Source organism: Leopardus geoffroyi, chromosome C1 (assembly GCF_018350155.1).
Source record: "Leopardus geoffroyi isolate Oge1 chromosome C1, O.geoffroyi_Oge1_pat1.0, whole genome shotgun sequence".
NCBI lineage: Eukaryota > Metazoa > Chordata > Mammalia > Carnivora > Felidae > Leopardus > Leopardus geoffroyi.
In genome coordinates, this window is record NC_059328.1 from 206,429,585 (window position 1) to 206,441,597 (window position 12,013).

General features: G+C 38.2%; 1 long non-coding RNA gene across 1 annotated transcript in view; it reads left to right on the plus strand.

The window, feature by feature from the left end:
* LOC123599533 overlaps positions 1-10,652 on the plus strand; it is a 40,073-nt gene extending 29,421 nt beyond the window's left edge. Inside the window, exons 3-4 of the long non-coding RNA XR_006713182.1 lie at positions 9,037-9,101; positions 10,508-10,652. This is a non-coding gene — a long non-coding RNA (uncharacterized LOC123599533). The remainder of the gene's footprint in view (positions 1-9,036; positions 9,102-10,507) is intronic.
* Positions 10,653-12,013: the final 1,361 nt, after the last annotated feature.

Sequence of the window (12,013 nt, forward strand, 5' to 3'; positions counted from 1 at the left end):
TACCAAGTTGGCTGCTTGGCAAATGGACACGGTGAGGGCAGCACCAGCATTCAGCTAGGGAGGAGTCAGAAACAGGAATATTGTGGGTTTTTGTGTTTGTTTTGTTTTGTTTTTTTAGTTTTATTTATTTAATCCCTACACCTGATACGGAGCTCGAACTCATGACCCTGAGATCAAGAGCTGCACGCTCCTCTGACTGAGCCAGCCAGGCACCCTAGAAATAAGAATAGTGTTTTTTGACATGTCATTATTCCCCTAAATAACATGATCCCTAGAGACACGCTGTCTGTTGACAGAGGCTATGAGATGCTAAGCAAGGGTCTGTAACATTGCAGGAGACAAATTCGTGTTTCCCTCTGACTTTTTTCTGTATTGTGTCAGTTATTGGGCGCCGTTTTGCCTCTCTGCTGTGACATATCATGGTGGGGTGTCACTGGATTAACATGATCGTGCTTCTTGGCTACTAATATGGCTTTTTCAGAAGCATTGAACATGGTCAGCAGAAACTGCTTTAAACTAACGCACAGGAATGTCAGCACAGAACTGCAAGGGTTAGTTAATGAGGGCCAAAATCCCACACGGCTGATGAAGCATGATATTTAAGAGTTGAAGCAAATTACCTATGAGGTCTCAGCGCTGAGCTCTAGGAAGTAAATCTTTTATACAATTACAAGGTAAGATTAACTGTCCAAATATTATTTATTGCCTTACCGTATTTAGTTCCTTATTTATCCCTCAATAATTGTTTACTAAATAACTATTACTATTGTTAAGGAGTAAAGTACTATATGTAATCATAAATATGAAGCCATTATTTGTGCATATCATATAGAACTTACTATATGATCATTTAAAGATCTACTTGCAAATTTCATATACACTGTTCATTGCATTATATGACACTTTATATAATTACCACTAATACATAATAGTATTTTGTGTTAGTCATACTAGCAATTAGTAATCATTTACTACTAATAATTAGTATTATTTAGGTATAAAGCATGCTACATAAAATAATAAATAGAAGGCGCCTGGATGGCTCTGTGGGTTAAGCATCCAACTTGAGCTCAGGTCATGACCTCACAGTTCATGAGTCCAAGCCCTGCATTGGGCTCTCTGCTGCCAGGGCAGACCCTCCTAGGATCCTCTGTCTCCCTCTCTCTCTGCCCCTCCCCTGCTCACATGCATGTGTTCTCTCTTTCTCTCAAAAATAAACATTAAAACTTTTTTTAATATTAAAAAATAAATACATAAATATACATACATAAATACGTAAACATAAATTAAGTTCTAAGAATACACTTATAAAAATAAAGTGCTCTAGAATAACAATTATTTCAGAATATTTGGAAAATCTAGGAAATAGAAAAAAAGATCAAAAATCCCATCTTAGACAACTCCCAAAGACTATCACTTGTGGATGTGTTAGTCTATTTCCTTTTGGTCTTTTTTTTTTTTTATACAAAAGTTGTATTGTTGCTGTCATTTTCCTTGGTTGTGATCATAAGCATATGGAATTTTGTATCATACTTGTTACGGGTAATATTATATCCCTGGCATTTTCCAAATGTTCATGAAATCTTCCTAAATGTAATTTTTCATAATAACACAGTTTTTCATTGTCCAATAACTTTTATCATTTGTACGTGGAAATTTAAGTCCTTTCCAAATAATTTTAATGCTTATTCTTTGAATATTTCAGAGTAAGTTTTTGTTAGAATGTAGGGGTATCTCCGTGCTGTCTGTATTTTACTTGTTTAAATCTGCTTATTTTTATTAGAGTCATTCACCACAAATCTTTTTAATTCATAGGAAATTTAGATATTTATACTTAAGATGTGATGGAACTTACTGAAAAATACTAAAGAGTTACTCCTCTGAGTATTTCTAGTTTGTTTTAACACAGTTTGGGAATTCCTAGAGGCTCAGGTATCATATTCTCAGGGACTCAGTCACTAACGCTAATGGTGTTTTGGTTTTTGGAGGTGGTTCTCCTAGAACTGTCTGGGTAGTGATGCAGTGTGAATATTTAGACCATTTTCCCTATTGCTTCAACTTTATTAGTTTTTTTTTTAAATAACAAAGCTGACATGGTTTAACAAGTCAAATTATACAGAAGCATTTAAGAAATTTAAAAACATGCCCTCTACTCCTGCCCCCCAAGATAAATGTAACAGTTTGCTGTGCAACTTTCTATATTATTTTTTTATATCTATATGTACACCCACACATACACACACACAGGCAGAGTTTGTTTAAAAATAGCATTATAGGAGCACCTGGGTGGCTCAGTCGGTTAAGCATCTGACTTCGGCTCAGGTCATGATCTCATGTCTTGTGGGTTCAAGCCCCGCATTGGACTCTCTACTGACGGCTCAGAGCCTGGAACCTGCTTCAGATTTTGTATCTCCCTCTCTCTCTGCCCCTCCCCTGCATGCACTGTCTCTCTCTCTCTCTTTCTCAAAATAAATAAACGTTAGAAAAAATATTTTAAAAAAATAGCGTTATACTACATACATTTTCCACAGTGTCTTTTTGACTTAGAATATATCATAAGTCTCTCCAAGCAAGAATGTACACCAAACTCACTTTCTAATAGCTGCATAATTCATGGTATGGTGTTATCAATTTATTCACCTGTTCCTTATGATGTATGTTCAGGGTGTTTATAGGTGGATTTTTTTACATTATAAATAGTGGCGTAATAAAGATTCTTAAACATATATTCTTATACATTGCTCTTTATTTCTATAGGCTATAGTCTTCTAAGTGGAATCCTTAAAGCGTATGGATATTTTAATTTTCAGTAGATATTTCCAGATTAATTTCATAATAGATTGTAGCAATTGACATTCTCATCAGCTGTGTATGAAATGACCAGTTTCAGCTCCACCCTCAACAACATCAGATTCTGTTGCTCCTAATAGTTCAAAGTTGAAAAATTGTCTTGCTTAAGTTGCATTTCCATACTACTAATAGGGCTATGCATACTTTCAAGTGTTTGTTACTGATTGCATTTTGTGTGTGAATACCCTGTTCCTATCTTTGCCAATTCTTTTGCCGGGTTATTTGTCTTTTGAATTAATAGGAAGAATTTGTGTGTTCGGGGAAATGACACTTGCCCTGTCACATACAGTGCAGTTACTTTGCTCCAGTCTATTTGCTTTGCAACTTAATTTACAATATCTTTTCTCACCTAATAAAAAAAATAAATATGGAGCTTTATTGTTTGCGGGTATATTTCAAGTGGAAAGTAAATTATACCAACACTGTGTACTCAAATAGTCATACGTTACCCCGAACTGAAATGTAGCTTGATTGCATATCAAGCTACTACCTGTCTTTGGATTTGTTCCTGTCACCTCTATTTTATTTAGTTGTTCTATTAACACCTCTATCATGATGTATCATGATAGTGTTCTATATTGGAGTAAGTAAATATTTAAAATAATTATGTTAGCTTGTTTACTATGAATATAGTGGTTTTAAATTCTTTCAGTATTGCCCCGTAGACATTAAAATATAAAATGCTTTCGGCTAATGGACAGGAATACCATTTTACTGCAGTAGCTTTGTAATAAATTCTAATATCTAACAAGGCAAGACTGTACCTATGACCTGCTCATATGCGTGTTCACCTGTCTTCCTTTAAAATTATTGGCTATTCTCAGATATTTATCTCTCCATATAAACTTTATACTCATTTTGCCTTGTTTTAAAACATTGCTATTATGATTGCATTTGCATTAAATTGTTGTAACCATTTGGAAATGATTGACCTTTTTAATATTGAGACTTCTCATACAAGATCAGGAAACGTTTCCCTATTAGTTCACGTTTTGTTTTATTCCCCTAAACAAAAGCTATAGTTTTCCAGATATAGGTCCTGTGCTCTTCTTGTGTTATGGGCTTTTGTTTGCTTTGGTTTGGTTTGTTTAGTATCAATGGAATTTTTTTTTTCCATTTGTACTCATTATTCAGGGTTCTTTATATATTTATCTTGTACCTAATCACATTACCAATTTCTCTTATTATTTTCAAAAAAAAAATTATCAGCCTCTTGGCTTTTCTGAATATATAAAATATTTAGAAGAAAATAAGATAATTATTGCCTCTTTGTCAATATATAAGGTTACTTCGTTTCTTAATGCTTCAGCTAAAACTGGAAATTATAATTGTGAACGCACTTCTTAATTTTAGGAAACAACTGTAATTTATTATTGTTTAATGTGCTTGACATGGGATTTTTCTAAGTGGTCTGTACCATATTAAGATATTTCCTTCTATACTAATGACTGGAGATTGGGGTGCCTAGGTGGCTCAGTCGGTTAAGCATTGGACTCTTGATTTTGGCTCAGGTGATGATCTCCCGGTTGGTGAGTTTGAGCCTGGAGTCAGGCTCTGCGCTGACGGGGTGGAGCCTGCTTCCAATTCTCTGTCTCCCTCTCTCTCTGCCCCTCCCCCACACGTGGGCTCTGTCTCTCTCTCTCTCTTTCTCTCAAAAATAAACTTTTTTTTTAAAAAAAAGGATTGGATATTGGTATAATAATGTGCCCTTTTATTCTCTTGTCTACTGAACCAGTTGGATAGGTATCTTGAAGTTGAATGACATTTACAGAAGTTCTGCTTGGTTACAATGGTAGTGTTTAGTGGTCCAAAACCTGGACGCCGGAGCCAGACCGCCTCGGCTCAGATCCCAACTCCAAGACTTCCTGTGTGGTGCCGGGAGAGTTACCTTGCCGCCTCCAGTTCTTCCCTGTAGAATGTGGGTAATAAAAGTAGTTACATCATGAGGTTATTTTGAGTATGAAATGAGTTAACGTGTGTAAAGGGCTTGGGACAGGGTCTGGCATAGAGAAACCTCTGCATTAACTCCTATTATCAATGCATACATGGATGTAGTTTACTGATAAGTCATTTAAATAATTTGTGGGCGAATTTTCTGTATAGTTTTCTTTCTGTGCCATCTTTATTGGCACGTGATAGTGTGCTGGTTTCATAAGATTAGTGGGGGGGATTTCCACATTTTTGTATGGTTTGCTCTAGTTTTTAAACTATACGTAGGAATTATTTGTTCTTTAAAGATTAGCCATTATTCAGCTTTTGTGGTGCTTTTTTTGAAACTTTTTTTTAGAGAGAGAGAGAGAGGCTGTGTCCCTCCCACAAGCAGGGGGGAGAGAGAGAGAGAGAGAAACCCAAGCAGGCTCCACATTCAGGGCAGAGCCCAGATGTGGGGCTTGATCCCATGACCCTGGGATCATGACCTGAGCCCAAATCAAGAGTCTGGCACTCAACCAACTGAGCCACCCAGGCACCCTGACTTTTTTTAAGAGTCCTCTATCTTAGATTATCGTTATGATTTTTCTTAAGATCGTTGGCTTGCTCAAGTTTTCTCCTCTTCATATGGTACTATCTTCATATAGTTGAAAATTTGTTGCCACAGAACTTACATATCATATTTTTAGAATATTTAAAATAATTTTACGATTTGATTGTATTTTTCATTCCTAATTTTTTTTTTAAGTTTATTTATTTATTTTGAGAGAGAGAAAGAGCACTTGCATTGGAGAGCAAGTCGGGGAGGGGCCAAGAGAAAGAGCTCATCTGAATGAAGCAGGCTGGACAGCGTCACTGCACAGCCCCATGCAGGACTCGAACCCACAAACAATGAGATCGTCACTTGAGCCAAAATCAAAAGCCAGGCACTCAATTGACTGAGCCACCCAGGCATCCCTCATTCTTAATGCTAAACATACTATTTCTTTTTTTTTTTTGATTTTTAAAAAATATTTATTTATTTTTGACAGAGAGAGGCAGAGCACGAGTGGGGTAGGGACAGAGAGAGAGGGAGACACAGAATCTGAAGCAGGCTCCAGGCTCTGAGCTCTTAGCACAGAGCCCGATGCGGGCCTCAAACCCACGAACCGTGAGATCCTGACCTGAGCTGAAGTCAAATGCTTAACCGACTGAGCCACCCAGGCACCCCTAAACATATTATTTCTAAGTCACCTGTGCGAGGGATTACATTTGTGTTTTTTCTTTTTTTAATGATCAACTGTTGATTTTCCATATTTTTTCTTTATTTTATTAATTTCAGGAATTTTAAGTTAATTCCCATCTCCTGCTTTCTTTTGATTAATCTTTATTATTTTGGATGTTTCTTATTTTGTACACGTAAATTATTTTCAGTTCTTTAAACAATTGTAGGAACTTGAAACTTTTAAAAATCATAATTTTCATTGCGATGAACATTTTTAGTATAGCCTTTTAAATATTTATGATTGTTCCCTTTGTATTAATTCCCAGATGTCAGATGAGTCAATAGAGAAAATATTTGTTGAGGATCTTTGTAACATTTTTGAAACTTTACATAGTTTCTAAAACCCCATCTTATGAAGGCCATATATAAGAGAGAGCTTAAAGAGTAGAGTACTTTAAAAAATAAATTGTTTGGACAGATTTTGGTTCTATTTTCTATTTATGTTCTATATCTAGTAGACAAAAATTTTCATAGTATGTTTTCCACTTGAGAAATGGCTCAGTTTCACTTAGGCTAGTGGCATGGAATGTATTAATTTGTTCCGAAATCTACATTGAAACTTACAGGTTCAAAAGAGATTAAGTGTATCCATGAGGGAAAATATCCCTTTGTAATTAAACACGTGGTAAAGATGAGTAGATTGTAGTTACCATAGTAGTATGATATCTATAAATGAGATTGAATGAGAAAATTGTAGCTTCTATTTGAAACAAACAAAATTACATTTGCTGTCGGTTTTGGATTTTCATATTTCATCATAGCTTTTGAGCTACTTTGTTAATTAATAAGTATTTAACAAAGTTCAGAAGATCTGCACCTCTCCATTGCACTCATCTCTGTTAATTTATCATTGGTTCATACAGCAAAGGAAAACAGATGTGACGCTATATGATAATATAATACCAATGATATAATTAATGATTCTACCGTGTGTTTGTACCTATTTCTAGTCATGAGTCAACCCTGTAATCACAGAAATATTTTCAGTAGCAGACTTGTTTTCCAGTCCTAAAAGAAGAAAATATGCCCAGGAAATTAGTTTCAAAATACAGCACACAATCTGAAATATGATTAGCCCTCAATGTAAACATATGATGGTTTCTGTCTCACTGTTTCCTGTGTATAGGTATAGGGTCAGAGCCTCTCTCTCCTTGAACTCAGAGTAAGATGACAGCTGATTTTCACTTCTTGAAGTAGACTGTGCAAGAATGAGCTTAGGCACAGAGGATGGAGGAGACTCCCATAATGAGGTTTTAGGCTACTTTAAAGAGCTGGGCAGTTTATGAATCCTGTTGACCGACAATGTTTTACACCATTGGCGACAAAGGAAATTTATTTATTTATTTATTTATTATTTATTTATTTATTTGTAATTTTTTATGTTTATTTTTTGAGAGAGAGAGAGAAAGAGAGTGAGCCAGCAGGGGAAGGGCAGAGAGAGAGAGGGAGACACAGAATCTGAAGGAGGCTCCAGGCTCCGAGCTGTCAGCACAGAGCCCGACGTGGGGCTAGAACTCACGAACCGCGAGATCATGACCTGAGCCGAAGTCGGACACTTAACCAACTGAGCCACCCAGGTGCCCCAAGGAAATTTATATTTTACACTCATGCAGAATGTAAAGACAATCTTTATGCTTGTGCCTCACTCCCATTTTGGGGGCAGAAGTTAATGGCCGTTTTTTGAAAAATGTGCAAAACTGTTACAAAGATAGGCAACCATGTGGAGGTTTCCATACAGACAAATAAAAGATACACTTTCAGCTGCCGGAAGTGAATTTAACAGCCAAGCTGCTGTGGTTGAACTTGAATAGGAGGATGAAGTCCTGGAGTGCTATGTCATAAAACGCAAAGGCCGTCTTTGACATCCAGTGGTTTCTGTCTTTTGATTCGGCCGGCCAGTGATGAAACAGTCTTGTTCACAAACATAGTTCACTAGCACAGTAATAGAATCAGAGCTCCCATCGCACGCTTTTTGAGACAAGGGCAGGCTTGAGTCAGATTTTTCCAGGACGCTTTTGGGTTAATCCATGCAGCCTCCGTTCCTTTGTGAGGTCATTTTTGGCATTGCCTCCGTGCTTGATGTGAGCAAGTTAAGGATCATGAACACACGTTTAATTTCAAGATCCCTGGAGCAGAAATAACCATCAAAACAATTCTGTAGAGTTCCAGGTGCCTCCAGTCTTTTGCCCGCAGAAAAACTGGAAGAAAAAAAAAATCACTCTCTCCTTCAGCCTAAAGAAACATATTTTTTCTAGCATTGAAAAGTCAGTGTGATTCCCTCTTCCTGTCTCCTTTTCCAGAGGAGCAGTTTGGATGGAAGAAAGGCATAGCAGCTTTCTTAACAGAGTATAAGGCTTTGAATGGAAAGAATGACCTCATTGATTTGATCAAAAGTATCCACCAGTAAGCCTTGAACAAACTCATCCATGTCCAATTGTCCCCCGTAAATATTCCTTTACTTGCAACATATTTGTTTTCCTGAAGGGCATTCAGATGCTCAAGATCTGTCTTCTAGAAAGCCAGCAAATTTCTGTACATAGGAGAAGTATATTATTTCCTGCTGCCTTCCTCGCTTCAAACAAACTCCTCAAAAAGTGGTGACTTGAGGTTCTGAAGTGGATGTCTTCCATGAAAATGGGCCACCAGGCTTAATGCGGGAAAGCTGGCAGCTTCCTGTGTCGTCTATGCTTGCCTAGGTAGGAAGCCATGAAGCACATACACGTCATTGCAACTTTGGCGATGGGTATAGATGTTCTGTTAAGCGCCACGGAGCTCTGTCGCTACAGAGAATATTCACATTGTTTTTTCTAGTGAAAGTTTTACTTTGCAGATTCTGTTCTAAGGTTATCAGTGGTCTCTGCATGTCCGCAAGGGGATTATAAAAGGTATTCTTTAATGGTAGTAGTGAACACCAGGAGGAAAACCAAAGAGTGATCCCGTGATAGGTCAGACCAAAGGCATAGCTGACAATGTCTCCATTTTTTCTTTCTTAGGTAGCATCTCTCTACAAAGAACTTTCTTCCATCACCTGGAAATGAGCCGCCATGCCTCCTGTAAGGTTAGAGTTCCTGTCCCTTTGTCTTCTCTCAGAAAAACCTTGTAATAGTCACCTCCAATAGTGGCAAATGGATTTCTTTTTTTTTTTTTTCTGTTCTTCTTTTTGTTTGAGCATCACATGGACAAGGGGTTTTTATTTATTTACTGTTACAGTCACTTTATAGTCATTATTCCTTCTGACGCTCCAGTTGTCCTAAATGTGAGCTCCTTCATTCTGGCTTCTGAACCCTTTTGAAACATCCCCATTAGACTTTGAGCACTATCTTGCCTTAGGGCAGACAGATGTTCGCCTTACCAAGTACTTTCCATGCTCCGGACCTGAAATGGCTCATTTCTCTAAGAAGTCTTGCTTCCCTTTAGGAGAAAATATTATTTACAAATCAAGGTCTGGGCTCTATAGACGTCCACCTAATGGGGTTATCAACGGGGAAAAATATTTTAGATGTCATAGCCTGGCAACCACAGTGATCATACTTTATCCTTTTATGCACAACAGCATCCCATGCTGGCAAACACTTTAAAATTGTTTTGAGTGAGGGGCGCCTGGGTGGCTCAGTCGGTTGAGTGTCTGACTTTGGCTCAGGTCATGATCTCACTGTGAATTCGAGCCCCACATCAGGCTCGCTGCTGTCAGCATGGAGTCTGCTTTGGACCTTCTGTCCCCCTCTCTCTCTGCCCCTCCCCCGCTCACTCCTATATATATATATATATATATATATACACACACACACACACATTCTCCCCCCTCTCAAAAATAAAAATTAAAAACAAATGCTTTGAGTGAAATGAAACTTTAATAAAATATTAGTCATAATTTAAAAATTTTTTAAATTGTTTTGAGTGAAATGATACTTTAATAAAATACTTAGTCACATATTTTTTTTTCAAACTGAATTTTAAAACCAAAGAAAAAGATCACTTTGGAGACGATTTAAAGAATCCTGCAAAGGCTCAAAAAAAAAAAAAAAAAAAAAAAAGAGGTTAGAGAGAGAGGGAGCCAAAACATAAGAGACTCTTAAAAACTGAGAACAAATGGAGGGTTGATGGGGGGTGGGAAGGAAGGGAGGGTGGGTGAGGGGCATTGAGGAGGGCACCTGTGGGGATGAGCCCTGGGTGTTGTATGGAAACCAATTTGAAAATAAATTTCATATTTAAAAAAATAATAATAAAAAGAATCCTGCAAAGGCTCTTCAGAGACCCTCAAAATGTCCTAGACTTGTGTGTAGGAATTCTCTGTAGATTAGGACAATTGTTCTGATCTGGTTACACATGATATCACCTGGGAAGCTGTAAAAAAAATCCCAATACCGAGGTCCTACCTCAGAACATATTAAGACAGAGTGTTTAGAGGTATGCATCAGCATCAGTGTCTTTGTTCGCTATTTTGTTCTGTTTAAATCTTCCCAGGTGGTTCTGCTGTGCTGCCAGAGTTGGGTATCACTGCCTCAGGATCTTGACGCCGTTAAAAAAGGCAGCACCGGGGGCACCTGGGTGGCGCAGTCAGTTGGGCGTCTGACTTTGGCTCAGGTCATGATCTCACAGTCCGTGAGTTCAAGCCCCACGTCGGGCTCTGTGTTGACAGCTCAGAGCCTGGAGCCTGCTTCAGATTCTGTCTCCCTCTCTCTGCCCCTTCCCTGCTCTCACTTTCTCTCTGTCTCTCTCTCTCTCTCTCTCAAAAAACAAAACAAAACAAAACAAAACAAAACAAAACAAAACAAAACATTATATATATGTATGTAAAAAGGCAGCAGCCATGGAGAATAGTAACACCTAAATGTGTGATTGGTTCCTTTTCCGTCCCATTGATCCCAAGGAGAAGCGAAATAACCAGGACAATGGGTGTCCGGGCAACTGTTGGAAAGTGCAGAAAAAAAGAAAAAAGACAGGCTTCATCTACAAAATGAACTGCTCTTCTGCTTCAATTAAATCTGATGATCCGGACTCTAAGTTGTTTACTAGCGAAGCAATAAAACTTTATCAGGAAATATTTGTTGGAGCTGCTGGCCGACTGACAGAGTTAATGTGCTGCTTGGATACGACCAGCACTGATGTCGTTTATCCGTGTCACCCTGTCCCAAGGTTTGCCAACCACCATTGCTGCTGCTCTGGAGTAACTTGGAGCTGGAACTCAAGGCAAGTGCTGCGCTGTCCTTTTCTTCTGTTGCACCAAATAATTTTCCAAATCTATCATGTCGCTAAGTGTCTCTCTAGATGTAATGGCCTGAAATCCGAAACAATGGCACTGCTGGTGTGGGGAGAAATGGCTTTCTCATTTAATTTGTCAGACTTCCAACCACTCATCTATTCCACAAGCAATGTAGCAGCCAAACCTCTGTGTTTCAGAATTCAATTATAATTGATTGAAAACATTCTGTTAAGAGCCAGTTGACTGAAGACAATGTCCTAGAAGGTTTTGTCCTTCCAACTTTTTAATACATAAATTTACAAACATGCGGGAAAGTGGGAAAAAGTAGCCCAATGAAGATCTGTACGTCCCCCGCTTAGATTTAACAATTAACAGCATTTCGTTGAGTGTGTTAGTGTCACCAGAGCTGGTGTAACAAAGTGTTACAGCCTGGGCGACTCAGACCACAGGGATTTTGTTTTTCACAATTCCGGAGGCTAAAAGTTCAGGACCAAGGTGTGGACAGGGTTGGTTTCTCCGGAGGCCTCCTTCCTTGGCTTGTAGATGGCCGTCTTCACATGGCCCTCCATCTGGATGTGTCTGTGTCCTGATCTCTTCTGGTAAGGACATGAGTCAGATTGCATTAAGACCTACCCTACCCTCATTTTAACTTAATCACCTCTTTAAAGGTCCTATTTTTATTATTTTTTTTAAATGTTTACTTATTTGAGAGAGAGAGAGAGAGAGAGAGAGAAAGTGAGCAGAGGAGGGGCAGAGAGGGAGAGAGA